At 36.6% G+C, this 27,196-nt stretch overlaps 2 long non-coding RNA genes across 2 annotated transcripts in view; one reads left to right on the top strand and one right to left on the bottom strand.

The window, feature by feature from the left end:
• LOC132425267 (uncharacterized) overlaps positions 1–27,196 on the top strand; it is a 97,483-nt gene that overhangs the window by 17,662 nt on the left and 52,625 nt on the right. The window contains exons 2-3 of the long non-coding RNA XR_009519412.2: positions 7,869–7,975; positions 14,334–14,417. This is a non-coding gene — a long non-coding RNA (uncharacterized lncRNA). The remainder of the gene's footprint in view (positions 1–7,868; positions 7,976–14,333; positions 14,418–27,196) is intronic.
• Positions 12,725–27,196, bottom strand: part of LOC132425266 (uncharacterized) — an 84,065-nt gene continuing 69,593 nt past the window's right edge. Inside the window, exons 2-3 of the long non-coding RNA XR_009519411.1 lie at positions 13,039–13,134; positions 12,725–12,745 (exon numbers count right to left, since the gene is read on the bottom strand). This is a non-coding gene — a long non-coding RNA (uncharacterized lncRNA). The remainder of the gene's footprint in view (positions 12,746–13,038; positions 13,135–27,196) is intronic.

Raw genomic sequence — 27,196 nt, 5'->3', positions numbered from 1 at the left:
TTAACAGGTATCTTCCAACCTAAATTAATTTTAAAATCTGAACAAAATATATAAAACCATGGTTTTCATGGCATTGACCACAAGCAACAGGAGACAGTGATGCCAAAGATACAGGAAGCAGATGAAGGAGCCCTATGATTGCCCACTTTACTCTCTGGAGACAGTTTCCAGGCAATGACAGGGGGAACTCAATTGAAGCCCACTATTCTCCCTGAATTGAGTTACATCTGGCAAAAGATATGCAAAACCTCTACATGGCAAACTACAAAACACTGCTGACAGAAATAAATTTAGAAATATACCTTTGCTATTAGTGAGAAGACTGAATAACAATAGGATAACAATTGATACTACAGGCAAAGAACTTAAATCAGTGAAAAATAAAAAAGAGAAAAACATTTAGAAAGAAAAAGCAAAGATGAAGAGATTATACTGCGTGATGTCTAGACTTCTTATAAAGCCACAATAATCAAGACAGTGTGGGCATAAAGAAAGACAAAGGAATATTGGCACAGAATAAAGACTCCAGATATAGACCTACATATATCTGTTCAGTTGATTATCAAATAAGATATACAGATAATTCAGTGGAGAATAGATTGCCTTTTAAACAATTGATGCTGGGAAAATTGAATATATATATGCAAAAAAATAAATTTCAATGCATACTTTACAGCATCTACAAAAATTAATTCAAAGTGTGTTGTAGACTAAATTGAAAATCTAAATCTAGAAAATATGTGGAAGAACATATAGAGAAAATCTTTACGTTGGCAAATCTAAATTAGTAAATTGGTAAGTGGATACATTTTACATAAAAATTAAAAGCTTCTAGGCTTTGAAAGATAAAAAGTCAAATCATTGAGTGGAGAAAAATAAAGGAAAACCATTTATCTGATAAAAGACTTTTACACTGGTTGTAGGAAGGTAAAATGAAACGACCACTTGGGAAAAAATTGAGCAATTTCTTACCAAATGGCAAAGCATTTTCACTCTTAGATATTTAAGCAAGAATAAAAGTGTATGTCCCACACAGAGATTTGTACACAAATTTTCACATAGCAGATCTACATGTAACACCCCAAAACTCTGAACAGCTCAATGTTTCCTGACTGGTGAATGGAAAAACCAACTGTGTTATAGCCACAGAATGGAATAGCATTCTGCAATAAGAAACCACAGACTGTTGACACATGCAACAATATGGATGAAATAAAAAATGATTATGCTAAGTGAAAGAAGTCAGACAAAAAAGTGTTCATACTGTATTATTTAATTTTCATAAAGTTCCACAAAATGCAAACAAATATATAGTGACAGAAAGCAGATCTGTAGTTCCCCAAAATGGGGCAAGATAGAAGAAAAAGGGAAGGTTAGGAAAGAAGTAAAGCAAAGAGGCAGAATGAAATTTTTGTGGGAGATAAATAAGTTCATTTTCTTGGTTGAGGTGGTGGTTTCATGAGTGTATACATACGTCAAAACAGAAAATTGTCTGTGGGATTTTTCCTGGCAGAAATAATATAGCAAACTAAATATAATTCCTTCAGCTTTTCTTTATATTTGCAATTTTTCATAATACATGTTGAGAAAAACTAGTGAGCAATTCTAGGAAAAAGCACATCTTTTTCAATATCACTATTAATAGAGTTTGGTGAATTTTCCACTAACTTTTAAACATAATTTTCCAATTTGTACTTTTACCTGTAAAGTTTGAAACAGAAACATAATCTCAGTCTGTATTTATTTTTCACAGAAAAAGAATAAGAATGTTTGAACATTTAGTATTCTTCAATATTGTACATATTTTCATAATTAGCAAGATAAAAATATTGGCCTAGATGGTACTTAAAGCAATACATCTTCATCTTTATCTTTATAGCAGTTAATTATCTTGCTACAAAGTCTCAAAACAGATGAATATCTAGGAATGTATCCAAAACGAAATTCAGAATATTTCCTTGCAGGAGATAGGAAGGTCCATGAGAAGACTAGCAGTGGAATCTGTCATTTTGGCTAATAAGACTTCCAGCTGGGAATCTGTATCACATTTCTTTAATTAATAGACTTTTTAGAACAGTTTTATGTTTTAAAAAATTGAACTGAAAGTATGGAGAGTGCCCATGTACCCTCTGTCCCACATCTCCTCTCTTCCCCAGCAGACAGTTTCCCTTATCATTAACATCCAGCATTAATATGGTACATTTCAAGGTGGATGAGACAATATTGATACACTATTATGAACTGAAGTCAATAGTTTACGTTAGGGCCCAAGATTTGTGTTGTACGTTTTACAGATTTTGACAAATGTGATGACATATATCCACCATTATGGTGTCATGCAGAAGTTTCACCGTCATAAAAATCCCATTCCCCACATATTCATCCCTCTTTCCTGTCCTTAAAACCTTGGCAATCATTGATCTCTTTTCACTGTCTCCATAGTTGTGCTTTTTCAGAATGTCTTATAGTTGTAATCCTACCTATGTAGCCTTTTCACATTGGCTTATTTCGCTTAGAAATTTGCATTTGGATTTATCCATGTTTTCTTGGGACTTAATAGCTCATTTCCTTTTATCACTGAGTACTATTTTATTGCATAGATGTCACACATATTATTTATCCATTTATCTATTGAAGGACGTCTAGATTCCTTCCAAGTTAAACAATTGTGAATAAAGTTGCTATGAAGATATGTGTGAAGGTGGTGTGTTTTGGGGTGTCTGTGGCCTTATTATGATTTTTAGGCAGCCTCTCTGCTAATGGGTGGGGTTGTGTTCCTCTCTTGCTAGTTGTTTGGCCTAGGGTGTCCAGCACTGTAACTTGTTCGTCGATGAGTGGAGTTGGGTCTTAGCATTAAGATGGAGATCTCTCGGTGAGCTTTTGCTGTTTGATATTATGTGGAGCCAGGAGGTCTCTGGTGGACCAATGTCCTGAACTCGGCTCTCCCACGTCAGAGGCACAGGCCTGACACCCAGACGGAGCACAAAGACTCTGTCAGCCACACGTCTTTTGGGAGGTCTGAAGTCTTCTGCCAGCGTTCAGTAGGTGTTCTGTATGAGTTGTTCCACATGTAGATGTATTTCTACTGTATTTGTCGGGAGGAAGGTGATCTCCACGTCTTACTCCTTCGCCATCTTGAAGGTCTCCCGTTACTAATTCTTTTAAATGTAACTGAAATGTTTTATTAGAAAATAAAAATTCTTAGGATAGAATAAGTAAACCCCAAGGATAAAACATTTATGTAATTTTTTAAAATTTATATGTTATTCAAGAAAACAGTGAAAATTTATTTTAACAATTAGTACTATGAAGTAATTAGTCTAATTAGAGTCACTCCTAATATTATTTCATCTTTTAAAGTATTTAATAATTTACAATTTCTGTCAACAAAAAGTAAAATAATAGACCTGTCAGGATTCATTTTATTAAGAGATTCACTTCCAATAAAATTTTACTTTTTATTTTTTAATATTTTATTTTATTTTATTTTTTATACAGCATGTTCTTATTAGTTATCCATTTTATACATATTAGTGTATATATGTCAATCCCAATCTCCCAATTCATCCCACCACCACCACCCCTGCCCCACTTTCCTGCCTTGGTGTCCATACATTTGTTCTCTACATCTGCATCTCTATTTCTGCCTTGCAAACCGGTTCATCTGTGCCAGTTTTCTAGATTTAATAATTGTTTATCAAGCATTTTAAATCACTTATTTTGATTAATTTTGTAATCATTATAATATAATATTATCTAAATCTGGAAAAGAAATGTAGTGCCTCATAGGTTCTTTTCACAGGAAACAAACTTACTTTAAAATTGCAATATAAATACACATTAATATATGTACATTAATTTATATACATATAAGTTCTATATAAGAATTTATGTAAGATCAGTTAAAGGCATTAGATAGTTAAGATTAAGATTATACTAACATTTAAAACTTACTATGTTTTATTATATGAGGAGATCCCAAGAAGATAAATTGATTGAAAATTACTTAAGTTATTAGCATGTAAATCTTTACAGAGAGAAGAATATAAATAAAGTTTAGGGTAAAAGAAAAATGTAAACTTTAAGCTGTCATGTTTAAATCTGAGTAATGGTAGATATCAAATTAAACTGATATTTAGATTCCATTGGTTATATTTTTAAAAGTAATGTAACAGTTTTATTTTTTAATGCCAACATTTACAATATTCCAAAAATTACATCCCTAGGAACTATTTAAATCGGTAATGGAAAATTTTAGATGAAGACTTCTGTAGGTTTGTAAGCTTACAAATATATAAGAGAGAGCACAGGTTTCAAAATTATTTCAAATGGAATACAAGCCAAAATGATTGAAGACCTTAAATGATCTCTGAACATATACATTTCTTTCCATTCAGGATTTTATCTATGTAATTGCATAGAAAATACTAACTTCCAAGGGAAGCTGTTTCATAACTTTCCCAATGTATTTAATATCTGTCAACAAATTATTTCCTGTATACAGTGACATGTTAGAAATTAAATCAAATTCTTCTATCTCTTATAAAGATGTATAGCTACTATCAAAATTTTTCTATTACATAACCCAACATACACACACAAAATTCATTCCTGCACTTCCTTTTTCAACTCTTTTGAAATTCACTTATCTAGTTAAACCAACTCTTCAAGCATCACTAGGCAATCTATTTAGCAAAATTGAAATTCCATTACTTTCTACTTGAAAGCAGTATATAGGATTTTGAGCTTTTGTAATGCCAGATAAAGCTTAAATGAGGTTTTAAAACCAGATTACTTTTTGTAGGTGAAATCCTGAGCCTCTTTGAACTGGAGCTTGCTATCCTCTCTACCCACATGAAAGTGTATTTAATTCACAAAGGAAAACAGTGGATTTATTAATTAAAATGGTTTATAAACTCTATGTTAATGATCAATTTACAGAAGAAAGCATTTTCAGAGAATACAGAATAAGCTATTGGAACATAAAGCATTGGTGACCTTCTAACACACTAGCAAAATGAAGTTAGGTATCCTAATTGGCTGAGATCAAACAATAACTGAAAAAACCAAAGAACTAACATATCAGAAACAGGAGATAAGTAAAACAACTTCTGCAAATAATTTCTTAGTGAACCTAAGAGTTAAAATAATACTAAGTAACACTTTAAAATTCATTTAAAATGAGGATATAAAGAGATTCAAAGATTTAATATATGAAGAGATTCAAAGTACAAAAGGAGATTTAAAGATTCTGGAATAGTTTAGCTTGGAAACATAATAGCACCCCAAATAACACCCACCCCTTACTATAAGACTTTATTCTCCAAAGTACTCAGGAAGAAAGATGTATTCAATATATGAGCTGATTTTTTAACATGTAAGATGACAAATTAGTTCCACCTGACCTGGATCCCCAGATATGATCAACAACCATGCCAAAACCATTTTTACTAACTTCTATAATTACCTGATATTCTACCATCAAAGGCCCCTGATACAAAGAAGAATGATACTTTATTAGAAGATAAAATGAATTGTTGGTATAACTGAACTGTTGGCAAAGAATAATAATAGCATGTTTTGCTGTTAAAGCATATCTAAATTGAGCTCAAGTCATATATCTAGATTTCTAGTTCCAACTACTGCATAACAACTCGAAATCTTAGTAGCTTAAAACAACAATGGTTATTTCATTGCTATTTCTCATGGTTCTGTTGGTTGACTGGGCTTGGCTAGGTGGTTCTTGACTTAGAGTCTACGCAGTTATAGTAGGTGGTGGCACTGGTGCCACTACAGAGGCTTCTTCCCCCATGTCTGGTGGTTGATACTGTCAGCTTGGATCTTTTCTGTGGTCATCAGCTACAACACCCCCATGCAACTAGCAACCACTTCATAGGTTGCTTGGCTTCCTTAGACCATGATCAATACGTGTGTGCCGAAAGAACCAGAAAGAAACGGTACAGTGTTCCTCCTGCCATAGTCAAAATCCACCCAGATTCAAGGGTAAAGAACAAAGATCCCCACCTCTTGCTGGGATCAGTATTAAAGAATGCAGGGGCTACATTATAGATCAGTCATGATTTACACACCGGCAACGAGTTATTCACATTTTTCCTACCTAAAACATTGAGAAATTCGGATGATATAAAAGTTAATTGTCATCTTATATGATGCAAAATCAGTTAATATATTTGATGATCCTTCCTTCCACAGCAAGCATTTTGGCCCTCAGAAAAAGGAGGTGCTTAGTCAATTAAATTCCTATAATACTACCAGACTGAATTATCTCATAAGACTCAAAATAAAGTTCACTTTTTAACCCCTTTCTAAGACTTGTCAAATGTCTCATCAGACAGGGCTCTAGGTTCAAAATCGTGCATCTAGGTCAAATCAAGTTGAGATGAGGTTCTTGTTTGTTTTGGGGGGGAAACAGCTTCTCTGATAAGATTTTTTTCCACTTGAAAGTCTCCACTAAAAAAAACCAAGTTAGCCCTCCCTACATAAACCCAATAAGCAAGTGTTAAGGCATTAGAGCAATAAACACTCTGTTCAAAAAGAGGAAACCAGACTGCATGGGATAGTCCCATGGACTGGGCACACACTGAAACCTGGCTGGGCACACGTTGTCAGGTCTTGGGTACAGCCTGGTTCTGCTTCCTGGGAGTGATTCTCCATGGATCGTGGCTCCATTTTCTGAGTTCTTGATGCAAAACTCTGAGTCATGCATCCTTTCTCCATGAGAAAACACATTGAACTGAATACTCAGCCTACTCTCTGTCTGAAACATCGAGGGTCCAAAGACATTTTAATTTTCTATTCTCTCTTTTGGTGCTTCCAAGAGAAGCAATATCCTAACAACTTTGTGGGTTTTCTATAAATCCTACAGCAGTTCATTCCTTTAAACAAAATGTACAACCATAAATAACTACCAGACAGGCCCTTCTGGACCTTTAGCTCCCAATGAAACCGCTATTGGACACGAGCCTTGAGATTCTTAGAAGCCCTGTTGTTTACTAAGAGGATTTGCGCATGCCTTTAAGATTCATAAAAGGTCTTTTATCTTTCTAAAGGTTTCATTGAGGCACCATTCCATATTTCTTTGAAGTCTTCACAGGTCTTGCTCTAGATGTGATCTTGGCATGGAAGCTTTTTACTCCTTTTTTTCTTGGAGAATTTTTGCCATCTGGAAAGGAATGAGAAAAAGAATTGTATTTTTAATTTAGGAGGTTCTATCTCTTTTTTAGATTTTTTTTCAAATTTTACTATGCAGTTCCTTTTATTCTCGCCTCTCTATTCTCACATTTAATGTGTTCAACTAGAAAAAGCCGTGTGGTATGTTTAATATTCTGCCTGGATAACATTTTTGTTAGACTTTCAAGGTCCTTAGGTACATTTCCTATTTTCCATGTTATCATACATGACAGTGTCCACCAAACTTTCTTCCAAATGAAGTCCTCTTCCTTCTGGCTTCTCAAAACATTTCATCACTTTCCTTTGAGCCCCCATGCCCTCCTGATCCCTTTAGATTTCTGCTTATCCTCTCCTCACGGCCCTTTAAGCTTTCACTAAAACACTCTGTAACACCCTTCCAGCTGTTCTCTTGTTCCAAAGCCAGTTACACATGTTGCAAGTTTTTGTTACAGCACTTTCAAGTACAAAAATTGGTTCAGTTACTATTGCTGTGTAACAGGTTACCCTAAGAAGTAATGATATAAAAGACATTTACCATTTTATTATAACTATTTGTTTCTAAGTACTGACTGTGCTCAGCTAGGTGACCCTCACCCAGGGTCTCGCACGCTTTTATGGTGAGATGGAGGCTGAGGTTGGCATTATCACAAAGGCTTCTTCCTTTACTTATCCTGCAGGTGGTGATGGCTGTCATCTGGAACTGCATCTGGTGCTGTTGACTGTAACATCTCCACGTGGCTTCTTCATGTGGCTACTTGGCTTTCTCAGAGGCTGGTGACTGTAGGTTAGTGTAAACCCCCCAAGACAATTAAATAGAAGCTCTATTCTATATGGCCTCAGAGGTACTTAGTATCTCCTCCTCCATAGTCAAAAGTCATTCAGATTCAAAAGGGGGAAACACAGATTCTGTCTTTTGATGGGAGGAGTGCAGAAGAATTTGGTGCATTTTAAAAAATAACACCACAATGGGAAAATAATAAAGTAAAATGTACTAGCAAACCCTAACATACTCCCTCAGTCCCTTTCCGTAAAATAAAGAGATTCTTTGCTTGCTGGAAAAGTAAACTTCAGAAAATTTGATTTTTGAAATGATTTTCAAAAAAAAAAAGTACTTCTGGGGAATTTCCTGGCAGTACAGTGGTTAGGACTTGGCACACTCACTGCTGGGGCCCTGGATTCCATACCTGGTAGGGAATTAAAATCCCTCAAGCCACCCAGAGAGGGAAAAAAAAAAAAAAAAAGAAGTACTCTGTTAATAGTGGTTACTCTCAGTGAAGATGTAGTTACTGAGTTACTGGAAAGGTACATGCAAGGAGTTTCTGGGATGCTAGTAATGTTTTGTTTCTTGACCTAGATGCTGATTAAAGAGGTACATTCACTTTATGTATATATCTGTGACCATTTATATACAGATATAATATTTCAGTGTAATATTGCATTTGAAGAGTATGTAAACAGGGTTCCATATGGAAAGAGCTTGGAAGTTGCCACTCCATCATAATAACAAGTAAAAGCTAAACAGACTGAAAAATCAACAACTCTTCTTGGATCTGTTAGAGAGGGGAGGGTGAAGGGAAAAACAGTGCCTGTAAGATTGGGGAGACAGACAGGCCAAGACAGGGAATCCCAGTTTACTAGAGCAGAGAGGCACAAGCAGAAACTGTCATGGGAACCAGTGCCGGGGTAGGAAAACCTGTACATGTCATCATACATTTGTGCAAACTCCTAGGATGTACAACCCCAAGAACGAACCTGAAGGTAAACTTTGACCTTGGGATAATAATGATGTGTCAGTGTACGTTCATCAGTTGTAACAAATGTAGCATATGGTGGGGATGTCAATAATGGGGGAGGCTGTGTATGTGTGAGGGTAGGGGGTACATATATGGGAAATCTCTGTCACTTCCACTTTATTTTGCTGTGATCCTACCACTACTCTAAAAAAATTGTCTTTAAAAAATGTAGGAAAACATTTTTTTTGAATTTTTGAATTTTATTTATTTTTTTATATAGCAGGTTCTTATTAGTTATCCATTTTATACGTATTAGTGTATATATGTCAATCGCAATCTCCCAGTTCATCCCACCACCACCCCCCGAGGAAAACAATTTTTAAAAAGACTGTAAATATCTTACTTTTCTATAAACATTCATTAAATGTTAACCATTAATTTCTTAGAGAAACAAAAGATCCCAAACAAAATCATAATTGTGTTTAGTTAGAGCTTAAAGTAATGACTGGTTCTATAACACGCATGGCCCTAAGGTGATCCATGTTTCTCTGCATTCTCAAAGTAACTGCCCATGTTCAATTTACTGTTTTTAAATATACTATATAATGATTTTAGAAACTGCCTCTGATGATTAAAAATGTGCAAACACACAAAGTTCATATAGTGGAATTATTGAAATATACCTATATTTGATTGAAATTATTTAAAGTTATACCGCAAAGTAAAGTTGTATAGTTATATATCATGTTTTGTTAAAGAAAAGCTCTGTGTAAAGTGAAATAAATTTGTAGTGTTTTCAGATTCTTGCTGCCGGGATTTCCCCTGACAAGAATCAAAAATCTGTAAACAAGCCAGCTTTCACGACAGGACTACAGCTCAAATGTGTTTGGATAGCCTTCTGCTTTTCCGTTTGCTCACGTTACACATCTTAGAGTGATTCTCACAATAAAATCCCACATAAACCCATGAGTTAGTCATGAGGTGTACCATAGTAAATCTGGAAGGCAGATGGCAAGCATTGCTCGTCCGACTTTGATCACTTTAGTCCCTTTTTTCTCTTCTTGGATCCACTTTATCTACACTTCTTCCAATGTTAAAATTATCAGGTTATTTTAGCAGTTTTATTGTTTAATCATCCTAGAGCCACCTTTATGACTTATAAACATTTGAACTATATAACATCTTAGATTGTATACTAAGACCTAGACCAGAAATGTCTTATAAGCAACAGATTATCCACTGCGGTATGTATGATGAGATCTGGATAAAATGAAAAGAAATATAGATGTTCAAAAATCACCAGGTGATGTGGCCAGATATCCACCTGATAATTTGAAGGGTTTCAATTTTAAGGAATGTAAGAAATTATAGTACTAGTACTAGACCTATATGGTGCCTTTATGTCATAGCAGGGCAATGGGCAAATTCAAGTTTAGCTAGTATCTAGTAATATAAGACTAAAGGAATGAGATGGGTGTCTTAAGTCAAAGGACAGGTAATGAAATCCATATATTTCAAAAGTTTATGGGAGTTTTTTAAAGTCCTATTAGGCACTTTAAAAAGTTGGAGAAGATTTGCAGGGTCTCAAGTATCAAGGCAGAAAAGAAAAGAGCAAAAATAATAAAAAAACATGACCTTTTAAAATAGTGCCCTCTAGGTTCATACATGAAAATACAGTACTAAGAAATGATAGTAAATTCTCTGACATCTTAGGAATTTCCAACTTATCCCAGATAAGTGGTCCAGTGCTAATTTCTTAAAAACTGTGGCATCCCTGAATTTATCAAGCATTGATTATTGCAATAATGCTGCATGACAAAACGACCCTACCAGTCCGTGGCTTAAAACAATGCAACACTTATTCTCCTGGGTAGACTGGCTGGCTCTGTGCCAGCTGTCACAACTGGGCACTGAACACTGCAGATCTGAGAGTTTGCATCTGTTCTGCATGCCTCTCTCCCTCCTTAGACCAGCGGCCCAGGAAAGACATGGTTTTTCTCCAAGTGACTGAAGAGGCACAAAAGGAAGTACCCCCTCATGGCGATACATTTAAAACCCCTGCTTGTGTCCCATACACTAGTTTGCCATTGACGGAAGCAGGTTATGTGGAAGAATCCTAATTCAAAGTATAGAGAAATATAATCTACTGTTTGTGGAGTCAACTGCAAATTTACATAGCAAAGGACATGGATACGGGGAGGAGTAAAGAATTGAGACCAATAATTCATTCTACAACAGTGCTTCCATCTTAGAAGTGAGCACTTTTTTAGTGGAGAGGAGTGTAAGGCTAGCTTTAAATCCTTTTCGTATTTCATCAACCCAAGACAGTTCCAGGCTGAAGATGGAATCTCTAGAACATTATTAAAAGGCAGAAGATTAGTTTTCATAAGGTCTGTGTCCAGATCTTGTTTGGGGAAGAAAGATGTTCACAGGATTCTGTAAAATGTTATTTTCTTAGTCCATTCAGACTGCTGTAATGAAATAGCATAGACTAGGTAGCTCCTAAACAACAGAAGTTTATTTCTCACAGTTCTGGTGGCGAGAAGTCTGAGGTCAAGGCATCAGCCTGGTCATGTTCTGGTGAAGATCTTCCTCCTGGCTCACAGCTGGCACCTGCTCACTGTGTCCTCAGTGGTGGAAGGGATTAGGGAGTTTTGCGGGGTCTCTTCTAGATGAACACTGATCCATTCATGAGGATTCACTCGCAAGACCTAAGCATCTCCAAAAGTTTCCACCTCTTAACACCATCCTCTTTGGGGTTTAGGATTTTAACATATGGATTTTGGGGAACACAAACATTCAGCAATTTTTTTTTACAAATGTGTCTCAATTTAAAGAATATGTACCCACTTTTTAAGCATATTTAGCGTGTTCCAAGTGTCCTTTCATTCATTTATCTACATAACACACATGTATAGTACACTGAAGAAATATATAAAAATATATTCACTAATTAAAATAACATACAAGTCATCTTGTCTATTTTTTCAAACACGGGTAGCACCACATTTTAATTATATTGTTTCCCCAGAGAAAAACAGTCAGTTAAAAGTAAAGTTACTTGAGATGATTGGCATGCAAATCCATTCAAGAGGCATGAACATGTTGTGAATATACCACAGATAGGTTCCAGTTATCTCGAGCTAGCAATCTTATAAAACTTTGAAATACTTTTTAAAATGCAAATCTCAGTTATTTAGTTTGTCTAACTTTGTAGTCAATAGTCATCTTCTGCCAGAGACACAATTTCAAGGAAAACAGCTCTTTAATAATCTGTGTTCCCACAACCGAGGCAAATTAAAGCCAATATATTTTGACCAAGGTCACAACATGACAATAGTTTTCTGTGTTATCAAACTATTCTTAAATTAATTATGTTTATGTATGTATGTACGTATAGTTCAGTTTGCTATACATAGAAGCACTTTCAAACTAAAAATCTATACCTCTGTACATTTAAATTATTTTACAGAGAGCCATAAAATTCTCGAAGAGCCAATGATTGATTCTTTAATCACTGTGCTAGTCCACAGGCATCATTTGATTATCCTGCATTACCTTGTTACACTGCTGCTGATCTGTGACTATCATGACTAATAGCATTTCCCCAGAATAAAGCAGATCCTCTTCTCTCATTGACAGCGTTCCGCAGACAGAAAAATCTTGTCAAATGTACTTTGCTAAAATTGAAAAGAAAAGGAGAGACTCCGCATAGAGCAGGTGGTATCTACTCAAGGAGAGATTTCTATTTTTATGCCTCTAATATGCATTTCTCCTTTCCTAAATGTGACATTGGAGTTGCAGGAGAAGATGAAGTAAATCTAAAAGGCAATAAAAAGTATTTCATGTCAAAGCAGAGGTACCAGGCCCCACGGAGCACGCCTTCAATTTATAATAATTTTTCCCCAGTTTGCAAGACTGTCTATTTGCATCCGGCTTTAAGTCAGTGCTTTGATTTTTATAAATCCCCATGACTCCAGCAGTCACAAAGATATGGCTTTCCCTTTGCATCTTTAAGTACCTGAATTAGTTGGGATAGAATAGGCTTTTCCTTGGGTAGCGAACAACCCCAAATCTCAGTGGCTTAATACAACCAAAGTTTTTTCTCACTCACCAAAGCATAAAAAAGCTTCACTCAAGCAGCAGGAATGCAGATTGCTTCAATCTTGTGGCCCTGTCAGCTCAAAAAGTGGATTCTTTCAAGACACTGCTGCAAAGGAAGAGAAAGTCTGAATAAGCGCACAGCCAGTTCCCATTGCTCCAGACCAGGAGTGACAAATGTCCTGTATGCTCATGACTCATTTGTCAAAAATAGTCATATGATCTGCTTAACAAACTAGGAAGTGTGGTTTTCCATGTGCCCAAGCAAAAGTCATATGAAATAGAATCAGATGAACATACTCTTTTGTCTGTCACACTACTCAAAGTATGTAGTAGATCAGCCATAGAAAAGAATGAAATAATGCCATTTGCAGCAACACGGATGGATCTAGCGATTATCATACTGAGTGACGTAAGTCAGACAAAGACAAATATCATGCGATATCACTTATATGTGGAATCTAACTTTAAAAAAGATACAAATGAACTTATTTACAAAACAGAAGCAAACTTACAGATATCAAAAACAAACTTATGGTTACCAAAGGGGAAACGTGGTGTGGGAGGATAGATCAGGAGCTTGGGTTGAACACACGCACACTACTCTATATAAGATAAATAACCAACAAGGACCTGCTGTAGAGCACAGGGAACTCTACCCAATATTCTGTGATAACCTATGTGAGAAAAGAATCTAAAAAAGAATGAATATTTGTGTACGTATAACTGAGTTACTTTGCTGTACACCTGAAACTAACACAACATTGTAAATCAACTGTACTCCCATAAAATTAAAATATTTTTTTAAAAGTATGTAGTAAAAACAAGAGTCAGAATGCCTGGGTTTAGTGAGTAGCTTGACTCTATTTAAATTTCCTCACAGGCCAAATTAAGATATCGGACTCAGTGATCTTTGGCTTTTCTGCAAGTAAATGTTCATCATTCCCTCCTTCTAGGACGGAAGCTCTCTCACCTTATACTATAATCGTTAGCCTTTAGAGAGTGCCATATATTGACTAGTAGATTGACTCATGTTGTATATTATAAAAGCAGGATCAGCAGTATTTGAGGAATGATTATATCTCCTCAGGTTAGCAAGACAGTGGTGATGGTAAGAAAATTGCTCAGTTGAGTATTTTCCCATATGAGCTGCATAAGAAATGGAGCATAGCCTCATAATCATAGGATTAGGGAAAATCATCTTTGAGCACTTATACTTTCACAAGAGTAGCCATGTAAGTCGATGAATTTTGACTGAAATCACCACCACTTGGGTGTATTGAGTGAATTTGTTTGTCTCTCTCCTAGCTGCCCCCTGGCCCAGCTGTGGGCAGGTAGAAGCATGCTGGAGTCATCCTGTGGCAGCAGGAAGGACGTGGACTTTGATATAAGGCAAGTCTTGGATTATGGTGTTGCATTCACCAGTTTGATATTCTGGTGTTTCCTCTGTGATATCAACAATGATGTGTTTGAAAACTCTAAACTCACTGAACTTACAAACAGGGAGTAAATTTAACTTTGCAATGTAGGAAATATATTAGCAAATTTCTGCCCAATGAAAGAAATTACAACTTAGCTCACATTCCAATCAGAAATTTACTTTTTAGCCAAAGAAGGTCAAAATTCCTCCCTGGCACTGACCAGCAGAATGTAGAAGCATATATGAAAGAAATAAAAACAAAAAACAAGGTTATATGGTTGTGCTACAATAGGAAGAAACCAAGGTATTACCAGTTGCAATCCAGACGCATCAGCCAGTATCTGGTAGATCCCATTGGAGGGAGAAAAATCTCTATATCAATTAAGGGATACAAATTTTTCGATGCAGATTAATGAATATGTTAAGTGAGAGGAAGAGGCCCTTAAAAAGAAAAAAATCAACCTCATTACTGAAAAATGTAGAATAGTTTTCACTAGTTGCTAGTGAAAAGGCACTGAATATTGATACAAAGCCTCATGGTATAGTGACAGTTACTGAGGTCATCTAAGTATAATGTATACAGTTATAAATAATATGCATTCAATCTTTCTCAACGAACGCCTGTCTGTTCTTATTCATATTCATCAAATCCAAATTTGAAGAACTCAATCAGTTATTGTTATGAACAGATGTGTCACCTTAAGATTGAGTATATAATCTTAGGCAACAAGAGTAGGAAAATGAGATGTACAGAAATTTTTACAGAATATCATTTTAGCTAGGCTATTTTCTCATAGGCTTATTATATGTTACTTTCTCCTGGACTTTCTGTAACCTTTCACATGTGGTTACTGTTTCTCATCTCCTTTTGGATTTCTCTTATTACTTAACTCTAAACCTTTGCGTAACCCTCAACCTCAGTTGTTGAATCTCTTCTTTATTTTTTTCCATTTGACCATTCTCAACCTACAATCTCTCCTGTTTCATGGCTTTAAAAGCAATCTGTATGATAACTCTCAAATTTATGTCTCCTTCCTACATCTCTTCTTTTAGTTTTGGACTCAAATATCTAATGGCTTACCAAAGAACGATTTTATAACTATTTAATGTTTTCAAAATTGCAATACAGATTTCCACTCCATCCCCAAATTGTTCTTCTCCCTGTCTTGTCTACTCTTGGGCAAATGGCAACCCAATCCTTCCAGTTTATAATGCAAAACAAAACTTGTAGTCATACTAGAGTCACCTCTTTTTTCTGACAATCCACATCCAGTTCAATTTCACCTTTCAAAATAGATTCAGATTCTCACTCCTTTTCAGGACCATCAGGGCTACTAGCCTAGTCTAAGCCATCCATATTCTTATTCTAATCTAAACGACTGTAATTGCCTTTTAATGTGTACACCCAACACCATGTCTGGTATATAGTTAGTACCTTTTTCCTACCTATTATCCAGAGCTTCTTTTTTGTTTTTCTATTTTCTCCATTGATTTCATCTTTGAGCCCTTAGTTCTTTGGACTCTTAACTACAACTACGAATAGTAATACTGTAGACCACTGGTCCTTTTCATTATAACTAAGGCATTATGGTAGTTTTATACATCACTGATTTCACCTGAACAAAAAAAGTATGTCAATAAAGCTAAAATTACGCCTTCAGCATCTGTCTCACTATAGATTATATCATATTTGTTTCCCAACAAAAGGTAATGTTACAAAACATCCAACTGTGTTTTTCATAGCTTATAAACAAACCTGCCGCTAAATCTTTGACAATCAGTGACTCACCTCAGCTGCTCAGGCTTTAGCATCCCAGAGCAAAAGCAGGCATTTGTTACAAATCACATTGTTAGCATAGACTATCTAATCCAACTGGTACCTCAAGCCCCATAGCCTCATACAAAACATACAAAAACAAGTGTTTACCCCAAATCACAATGTTAGCATAGACTATCTGATCAAACAGTTATCTCATGCTCTAAGACCTCAGACATAAGAAAATAATCTTATCAGGCAGAATATTCCAAGTGCTCAGAACCCATCTCTGGAGGTAGCCAAGGGCCAGGACCAAAGACAGGACCTTCCTGTGAATGTGCAGGGTTTGAGCACTCCAGGCCTGCTGAGTTAATCTTTTTCTGCACGTGAGATACCCCAGATGGAGTGATTACAGGAGGCAGCAACTTCTACCTGCAAGACTGGAGACTTTCCCTCTACATAGCTGGGGCTTAGACAGATTGGTAGGAGGGCTGGGGGTGGGAACGTGAAATGAGAGCTTGGAACCATTGAAGGTGATCGAATGGTTTGGTCCTCGTCTCTCTGAGGGGCTGCAGCACAGCTGGTGCTGGAAGTGCTGGAAGTGCCCAAAGAAAGTGGAGCATGAAGCAGCAGTGTCCATGCTCTGGAAAAACACTTATTAAAAACTGAGAATAGGTAGTCTCTTCTTTCCTCTTCCCACCTCCTCATTCCCCTCTAGTGAGTCCCTTAGGCTTTTCTCTCTATTGCGTTCCTGCCCAAAGTCTGAAATTTAGTGTGCGATCTCCTCTAGCAGGAAGTAGATAGTAAATAACCATCACGCTAACCTTTAGAAAACTATGAGTCAGCAACAGAATCCCCACAACTTAAACATTTTTCTACACCGATGGTCTTTCTACCATATCTTGACAACAAAGCTGGTGAGAAGAGTGTTTAGGCAGACAGTGGGGTTTGGACCACCAAAAAAGTATGACCTTCAATTTTTATAGGAAAGGACCTTTGAAATTAGATTTCCTCATAAAATTAAAAATTAAGACAAAATACTAGAAACCTTGGATTCTTGTCACCTTTCCCTCTGAGCTTTATCCCTGGTTTCAGTATCCTTATCTGTAAAACAAAAGATAAGAAATAGGAGCTCATTTTCAAATGAACATCCGAAATAACCCAATCAGGACTAGGAAGCTCAATGCGGTAAATCGGCGATGCGTTGAATTTACATTCTTTTTAACCGTTCGGTTTTAGTTGACCAGTGTTCATTTTGCCGTCATAAGAGCATTCTAAGGAAAATTCCATTCGTTTTTGCTCTGCAGGTGGCAACCAGGGGGCAGAGATATCAGGAAAGTGCTACCTGCTCAGTATAACTGATGAATGCTTTCTTTTCCTTAAGATTAATGTCTTTAGGTGAAAAGAGCATCTGTTGTCATAACCTACCCACAGGTCTGTCTATTTGGAGGCAATATATAATTGCTTGCACCGCGTGTTAAACACGTGTGTTTCCAAATTCCACCTGTAAAAGATCTTCACGACATATTTGCATCCATGTCAATCCTTTGCTTGTGGAAAATAACTTCAGTTCTTGAGTTTAGGTGAAATATAACAGTATCCAAAGAGACATAAGGCTTGTTAAGGTTTCATAGTTTTTATACATTTGTCACAGTATGGAGTCAGAATCTCTGAGTCTGGGCCTGGAGCATCAGGTTTCCTGAGTACTCAGGTTACCACTTAGGTGATATCTAATACAAATCCCCAGTTTCCTCTCACCAAGAAATGAATGACAACACCTTACCCAAATGGTTCAGTGTTCTTTCATCTCTAGATTTTTTTGTGTGCGTGTGTTTTAGAGGCTGGAGTTCTTTGCTGTGTTAAATTATTCCTGGCAGAAAGAATTACTCCATGATTGACTTGAAAGGTAAATGGATTGCACATCACGCAGGAATTTAACTCTGCTTCTTGTACAGTATCAAGTGTTCAACCCCTCTTTCCACTCCAGTAGTAACTTTGAGCCTCTTTGTTTAAAGATCACCTCATGTTTAACAGGTTACACATGCAGAATTGATTTCTGAATCAATGATGATAAAGGAAATCAAATTGAAAAATACTGTTTATGTCTCCAAAGGAAGTTTACAATCAACCATAAGCTTCTTCTTTTTGTTTAAGTGGTATAAAATACTATCCTTCCAAAGGGCTGGTTTAAATTCTTGTCACTATAGCATTTTCAAGATTTATTTCATAGTTTAAAAATGATTTGCATAAATAATTTTGAAGAATGCGGAGCACAGTCTCCGGACGCGCAGGCTCAGCGGCGAGGGCTCACGGGCTCAGCCACTCCGTGGCATGTGGGATCCTCCCGGACCGGGGCATGAACCCGTGTCCCCTGCATCGGCAGGCGGACTCTCAACCACTGCGCCACCAGGGAAACCCCTATGACACATCTTTTTTTAAACTAAAGGGATCATTTCTAGGACACTTTGGTATTTGCAGCCATAAGACGTGTTACTTTATCTTTACTTATCAGATTTTGGACTTTAAATAGAAACATGTTAAAACATGGTTATATTCAGTAGTCAATTCTTTCTTAACTTCAGCAAAGGCAAATCAGATTGACATGTGATAGTCTTGGTCTCTTCTCTTAGTTACTGGATAGAACGAATGTGCTTGACAGATATGGGACCTGGATGGAATCTGGCTTCTCTCTTGGTTTTGTAGTTTGGAGTCTTCCTTGATGAAATAGAGTATAACGTTAGAAGAGATGCTGTATGCTTTTAAGAGAAGAATGATCTGCTTGTAGTTTTGAAGCTAATTTAATTCTTCATTCTCCACTGGAAACAGCTCTTGGATGCTTTTCCACTGTAAGCGTGCATCCTTTTATCATGTCAAGGTTCAACTTTTATGTAGGTACTTGAAAAATATGTTTTTGTATCCCTAACCTGGCTGGACCGTCTCTTTGTCATCCAGGCCTTTCTTGTTTGCTATGAAGCACTGTGAATTTTTCTTTTTTCTAAAAAACTTTGAGATAAAATTTAAAATTGCTAGTAGATAAATATGACTTTTAGATATAAATAACATACGATACTTAAATTATGCTGTCTTTGCTCTTTACCTATTTGACTATTTTAACCATTTAACTTCTATTTTCTTTTTAGTTGGTTGTATCTTTTGGATAATTTCCTTCTTCTTTGTATGTACACCTAATTCTTTCCAGCTCTTCAAGCTTTAAAGAATCATAAGGCAATTCTTCATCACAAATAAAAAATGTTTTATGAAAAAATAACAAATATTATCTTTCTGCAATTTTTAATCATGTTTTTTTCACTCTTTCTTTTTCAGTGTACTCAGAACTTCTTAGCTTTATTTTCCTAATTGCCAAGTGATTTTTTTTGGTTATTAACTTTTCCCTTACTACTCATCAAAGTAATTTTTGTATTAAAAAGACTTAAAAAGCATATCTTTACGTCCTTTCTTTCTTCCTTTTCTGTCCTTTTTACTACATTTAGGGTTTGAAGCTTACAGTTAGTTTTTAAGTTGTGCTTTTAAGAATTAAGATAAAATGAGAAAGAGACAGGCAGACAGACAGAGAATATTCCCTCAGCATTTCAGATTCTGTAGTTTGGAGAGAGAATTCAACTTGTTTCTCAAAATTCAGTGATGTCATTGAAGGGACACAGTTATTTTATTTCCATCAAAGAAAATAATCCATAAATACATTATTTTGTATATAAATTTAGGTGACGTCATCTGTGCTTCCTCCTCTCAGTGGATTAATAACATATTTTATACACAGTATTTGCAACAGTTTTACAAAAGTGAACAGATCCAATTCTCATTCACCGTGTGGCCCTCTTATGTACTTGCAAACAAATTGTTTCCGATTTTCTTCTTTGCTGCAACTACATTAAAGCTCTCCTCTATCATTTGTATGGACTTTTCAAAGCGTGAATCTTTACCTTATATTGTATCAGTTAAATATGAATTTCTCATTTATGATACAGTGTATAAGTTTTTATAGAGATCCTTTGGTTTTATTTCTGATTCACTCACCCCCTGACTGAAGATTTCTTACTTAAGGTCAATATTGACTTATATCAAGCAAATTGTTAGATGGAAAAAATCTAATAATCATAAACTCTAGAGTGAATCTGTCCTAAATATAAGTCAGAGGATAGCAATATTAAATAATAAAATAAAATTTTTGGAAGTAATAACTTCAAAATTAATGTAGTTGGACCCAACTTCTTATCTGATGCTTCAATGTCCACTACCACATGCCCATAAAGGGTTTGGCAAGCTCCAAGCTTGAAGACATGTAGAAAAGGAAAGTCTCCAGGGAATGAAATATGTTTTCTTTCACGTTGACTGAAAGATTTGCCACACTGCAATTTGTGCTTACTGTGCAGTTTCTAGCTCTTTGCCTTTAACAGAACAATAGTCCTTCCTTCATTGGACAGACATCCTTATAAATATTTGAGGAAAGGCATTGTATCCTCTTTTTGTTCACAAACCTTTTCAAATTTTAACAACCGTATATCTTTTTCTTAGGTCCACTCATCATTCTAGCCCCAGTCTTCTGTAAGAAGCTCTGTGATCAGCAGAGCTGGGCTGGATTACTTCTTCCATTAAAAACATTTGTCTTGGGCTTCCCTGGTGGCGCAGTGGTTAGGCTCGTGAGCCATGGCCGCTGAGCCTGCGCGTCCGGAGCCTGTGCTCCGCAGCGGGAGAGGCCACAGCAGTGAGAGGCCCGCGTACCACAAAAAAAGAACATTTGTTTTTCTGTCACTGAAAGCCTGATGTCATATTGACTTTACTTATACTCAATTCCATGGTAGTTTTGTATTGTACTTATCCCCCCAAACCCCTTGTGGTAGGCGGAATAACACCCCTTCCCTAAAGATGTCACTTCCTAATCCCCTGACCCTGTGAATGTGTTACTTTACATGGCAAAGAGACTCCGCAGTGGGATGAGACTAAGGAACTTGAGATGAGGAGATTATCCTGGATCAGCTGCTTGGGCCCAATGTAATCACAGGATCCTTATTAGAGGGAGGCAGTAGGATCAGAGTCAGAGAAGGAGATGTGACCACAAAGGCAGAAGTCAGGGTGATGCTATTGCTGGAAGGGAGCCAACAGCCAAGGGATGTAGGCAGCCCCTGGAAACTGGAAAAGGGCAGGAAGGGATGCTCCCCCAGTGTCTCCAGAGAACCAGCTCTGCCGGTACCTTGATTTTTTTTTTTTTTTGGTTTCATTTTGGACTTTATTGGGCAAAGTTAGTGTAAAACACATTCAAATTCATAAAATTTAAATAAGAAAGTAAAATTATACCTTGTAGCTATAGTAATCGCTATAGTAATCACAAATAAGATAAGTCTAAATTACTGCCTAAGCAAACACTATTTTGTCAGGCTTCTCTCATAAGCCCAAGGCAGGAAACACTGCAATTATTAGAAGTCAGCCCAATGACGAATTTGCATTTGAAGCTGAAGAAAGGGAAAAAAGCATGTTCTGATTACAGCATCACGACACTCTAGCCTGAAAAAAGCAACTTTATTAATGTCCTGCAGCAGAGTACATTAGTTATTGTAAACATGCATTAAAATTCTCGTGTCATAAAGAGAGTAATCAGTTTTCTTCATGATACATTTATCTCTGGCTCAGTTTCGTGTGGTTTGTCCCTCTGAAGGTAAGAGAAAGTTGGGGGCTTCTAACCTTTGGGCTGTAAGGTAAAAAACCTGTGTTTTTAAAGCTACCAAGTTTATGATAATTTCTTATAGCAGTGACAGAAAACTAGTATGATTCCTAAATCATCTTCATACATAGCACTTCTAAGTCATGTGGTACTTATGCCATTTATTCTTAGGAGCCCCATAAAGCAAGTTATATTCATTCTTTTAAAATTTTAGATTGTTGGATTGATCTCATTTCTCCATTTTAAATGCTGATTTGACTTCAATTACCAGCCTTATCACTTTTGTTCCTTCTGGAACTTGGTAAACAGACCTTATGTTATGTAACTGTGATGCTGGAATGAATGTTCGTTTTACATCATCTACCACCTGCATTGATTGGTCTTTACCTTTGAAGCAGGACATGGCTATAAGCTACTGCTACACTCTCCTTCCTCTCTTTATAGCATAGAGCTGAGTTCTAGCTCCTTTCATTCTAACAATTTTGGGAAAAAGAAGAAGAAAAGAGAAGGATGGACTGTTTTCCATTAGGAATCTAGGAATCTAGAACTACATCAAAAATACAAAGTTACCACCCAGTTTACCAAAATCCCAACCGCAAAATAAGATGGCTTACAGGAAAGTGTTCTGTAAATAAAACAACTTACCATATCGGAAGTGAAACAGAAGAATTGATGTACAACTTGAACTAATCATATGCCATCTGTCAGGCACTGTAAGAGGCATTTTCCCATGTGTTACCATGTTTAATCCCCATGACCTCCATTCTCTTCGGTATGTGTGATCTTCATATATGAAATTACTAACCTATGGTTAGACGACCATTTGCCTAACAATCACATAGCTATCTACAATTGTTGGAGGTGGGAATCAAACCTTTTGATGTTTTATTTTTATTATTATTACTATAATCCTGTGAATAAGAAGACCTGAAATATGTTACTATCCAGATTTGTCCAGAATGAAAATTCATATAATTATTCCAAATAAATTCCCGGATTTTTAATTTGGAATATGCAATAGAATAGAAAATATTTTTCAAAACACCAGAACATCAGCAGAGCAAAATAGAATCACCATTGCCTATCATTTTATAATCTTGTTAGCAAGTTATTGGTCAATTGGTGAGCTCTCAATCAATTTTTTTTTTTTTATATTGCTCCTTGACCATCTGCTTAATTTCTTTCTTTTTTTTTTTTTTTGCGGTACGCGGGCCTCTCACTGTTGTGGCCTCTCCCGCTGCGGAGCACAGGCTCCAGACGCACAGGCTCAGCAGCCATGGCTCACGGGCCCAGCCGCTCCGCGGCATGTGGGATCCTCCCGGACCGGGGCACGAACCCGTGTCCCCCGCATCGGCAGGCGGACCCCCAACCACTGCGCCACCAGGGAAGCCCCTTTTTTTTTTTTAAACATCTTTATTGGGGTATAATTGCTTTACAATGGTGTGTTAGTTTCTGCTTTATAACAAAGTGAATCAGTCATACATAAACATATGTTCCCATATGTCTTCCCTCTTGCGTCTCCCTCCCTCCCACCCTCCCTATCCCACCCCTCCAGGCTGTCACAAAGCACCGAGCCAATATCCCTGTGCCATGCGGCTGCTTCCCACTAGCTATCTACCTTACTACGTTTGTTAGTGTGTATATGCCCATGACTCTCTCTCGCCCTGTCACAGCTCACCCTTCCCCCTCCCCATAACCTCAAGTCCGTTCTCTAGGAGGTCTGCGTCTTTATTCCTGCTTTACCCCTAAGTTCTTCATGACATTTTTTTTCTTAAATTCCATATATATGTGTTAGCATACGGTATTTGTCTTTTTCTTTCTGACTTACTTCACTCCGTATGACAGACTCTAGGTCTATCCACCTCATTACAAATAGCTCAATTTCATTTCTTTTTATGGCTGAGTAATATTCCATTGTATATATGTGCCACATCTTCTTTGTCCATTCATCCGCTGATGGGCACTTAGTTTGTTTCCATCTCCGGGCTATTGTAAATAGAGCTGCAATGAACATTTTGGTACATGACTCTTTTTGGATTTTGGTTTTCTCAGTGTATATGCCCAGTAGTGGGATTGCTGGGTCATATGGTAGTTCTATTTGTAGTTTTTTAAGAAACCTCCATACTGTTCTCCATAGTGGCTGAACCAATTCACATTCCCACCAGCAGTGCAAGAGTGTTCCCTTTTCTCCACACCCTCTCCAGCATTTATTGTTTCTAGATTTTTTGATGATGGCCATTCTGACTGGTGTGAGATGATATCTCATTGTAGTTTTGATTTGCAGTTCTCTAATGATTAATGATGTTGAGCATTCTTTCATGTGTTTGTTGGCAGTCTGTATATCTTCTTTGGAGAAATGTCTATTTAGGTCTTCTGCCCATTTTTGGATTGGGTTGTTTGTTTTCTTGTTATTGAGCTGCATGAGCTGCTTGTAAATTTTGGAGATTAATCCTTTGTCGGTTGCTTCATTTGCAAATATTTTCTCCCATTCTGAGGGGTGTCTTTTGGTCTTCTTTATGGTTTCCTTTGCTGCGCAAAAGCTTTGAAGTTTCCTTAGGTCCCATTTGTTTATTTTTGTTTTTATTTCCATTACTCTAGGAGGTGGGTCAAAAAGGATCAGGCTGTGATTTATGTCATAGAGTGTTCTGCCTATGTTTTCCTCTAAGAGTTTGATAGTTTCTGGCCTTATATTTAGGTCTTTAATCCATTTTGAGCTTATTTTTGTGTATGGTGTTAGGGAGTGATCTAATCTCATACTTTTACATGTACCTGTCCAGTTTTCCCAGTACCACTTATTGAAGAGGCTGTCCTTTCTCCACTGTACATTCCTGCCACCTTTATCAAAGATAAGGTGTCCATATGTGCATGGGTTTATCTCTGGGCTTTCTATCCTGTTCCATTGATCTATCTTTCTGTTTTTGTGCCAGTACCATACCGTCTTGATAACTGTAGCTTTGTAGTATAGTCTGAAGTCAGGGAGCCTGATTCCTCCAGTTCCGTTTTTCGTTCTCAAGATTGCTTTGGCTATTCGGGGTCTTTTGTGTTTACATACAAATTGCAAAATTTTTTGTTCTAGTTCTGTGAAAAATGCCAGTGGTAGTTTGATAGGGATTGCATTGAATCTATAGATTGCTTTGGGTAGTAGAGTCATTTTCACAATGTTGATTCTTCCAATCCAAGAACATGGTATATCTCTCCATCTATTTGTATCATCTTTAATTTCTTTCATCAGTGTCTTATAATTTTCTGCATACAGGTCTTTTGTCTCCTTAGGTAGGTTTATTCCTAGATATTTTATTCTTTTTGTTGCAATAGTAAATGGGAGTGTTTTCTTGATTTCACTTTCAGATTTTTCATCATTAGTATATAGGAATGCCAGAGATTTCTGTGCATTAATTTTGTATCCTGCCACTTTACCAAATTCATTGATTAGCTCTAGTAGTTTTCTGGTAGCATCTTTAGGGTTCTGTATGTATAGGATCATGTCATCTGCAAACAGTGACAGCTTTACTTCTTCTTTTCCGATTTGGATTCCTTTTATTTCCTTTTCTTCTCTGATTGCTGTGGCTAAAACTTCCAAAACTATGTTGAATAAGAGTGGTGAGAGTGGGCAACCTTGTCTTGTTCCTGATCTTAGTGGAAATGCTTTCAGTTTTTCACCATTGAGGATGATGTTTGCTATGGGCTTGTCATATATGGCCTTTATTATGTTGAGGAACGTTCCCTCTGTGCCTACTTTCTGCAGGGTTTTTATCATAAATGGGTGTTGAATTTTGTCAAAAGCTTTCTCTGCATCTATTGAGATGATCATATGGTTTTTCTCCTTCAATTTGTTAATATGGTTTATCACATTGATAGATTTGCGTATATTGAAGAATCCTTGCATTCCTGGAATAAACCCCACTTGATCATGGTGTATGATCCTTTTAATGTGCTGTTGGATTCTGTTTGCTAGTATTTTGTTGAGGATTTTTGCATCTATGTTCATCAGTGATATTGGCCTGTAGTTTTCTTTCTTTGTGACATCCTTGTCTGGTTTTGGTATCAAGGTGATGGTGGCCTCGTAGAAGGAGTTTGGGAGTGTTCCTCCCTCTGCTATATTTTGGAAGAGTTTGAGAAGGATAGGTGTTAGCTCTTCTCTAAATGTTTGATAGAATTCGCCTGTGAAGCCATCTGGTCCTGGGCTTTTCTTTGTTGGAAGATTTTTAATCACAGTTTCAATTTCAGTGCTTGTGATTGGTCTGTTCATATTTTCTATTTCTTCCTGATTCAGTCTTGGCAGGTTGTGCATTTCTAAGAATTTGTCCATTTCTTCCAGATTGTCCATTTTATTGGCATAGGGTTGCTTGTAGTAATCTCTCATGATCTCTTTTATTTCTGCAGTGTCAGTTGTTACCTCTCCTTTTTCATTTCTAATTCTATTGATTTGAGTCTTCTCCCTTTTTTTCTTGATGAGTCTGGCTAGTGGTTTATCTATTTTGTTTATCTTCTCAAAGAACCAGCTTTTAGTTTTATTGATCTTTGCTATTGTTTCCTTCATTTCTTTTTCATTTATTTCTGATCTGATTTTTATGATTTCTTTCCTTCTGCTAGCTTTGGGGTTTTTTTCTTCTTCTTTCTCTAATTGCTTGAGGTGCAAGGTTAGGTTGTTTATTCGAGATGTTTCCTGCTTCTTAAGGTGGGCTTGTATTGCTATAAACTTCCCCGTTAGAACTGCTTTTGCTGCATCCCACAGGTTTTGGGTCGTTGTGTCTCCATTGTCATTTGTTTCTAGGTATTTTTTGGTTTCCTCTTTGATTTCTTCAGTGATCACTTCATTATTAAGTAGAGTATTGTTTAGCCTCCATGTGTTTGTATTTTTTACAGATCTTTTCCTGTAATTGATATCTAGTCTCATGGCGTTGTGGTCAGAAAAGATACTTGATACAATTTCAATTTTCTTAAATTTACCAAGGCTTGATTTGTGACCTAAGATATGATCTATCCTGGAGAATGTTCCATGAGCACTTGAGAAAAATGTGTATTCTGTTGTTTTTGGATGGAGTGTCCTATAAATATCAATTAAGTCCATCTTGTTTAATGTATCATTTAAAGCTTGTGGTTCCTTATTTATTTTCATTTTGGATGATCTGTCCATGGGTGAAAGTGGGGTGTTTAAGTCCCCTACTATGAATGTGTTACTGTCGATTTCCCCTTTTATGGCTGTTAGTATTTGCCTTATGTATTGAGGTGCTCCTATGTTGGGTGCATATATATTGACAATTGTTATATCTTCTTCTTGGATCGATCCCTTGATCATTATGTAGTGTCCTTCTTTG

The sequence above is a fragment of the Delphinus delphis genome, chromosome 5, assembly GCF_949987515.2.
Source record: "Delphinus delphis chromosome 5, mDelDel1.2, whole genome shotgun sequence".
Classification (NCBI taxonomy): domain Eukaryota; kingdom Metazoa; phylum Chordata; class Mammalia; order Artiodactyla; family Delphinidae; genus Delphinus; species Delphinus delphis.
The sequence above is the reverse complement of the archived record's forward strand: the minus strand, read 5'-3'. Positions and strand labels throughout refer to the sequence as shown.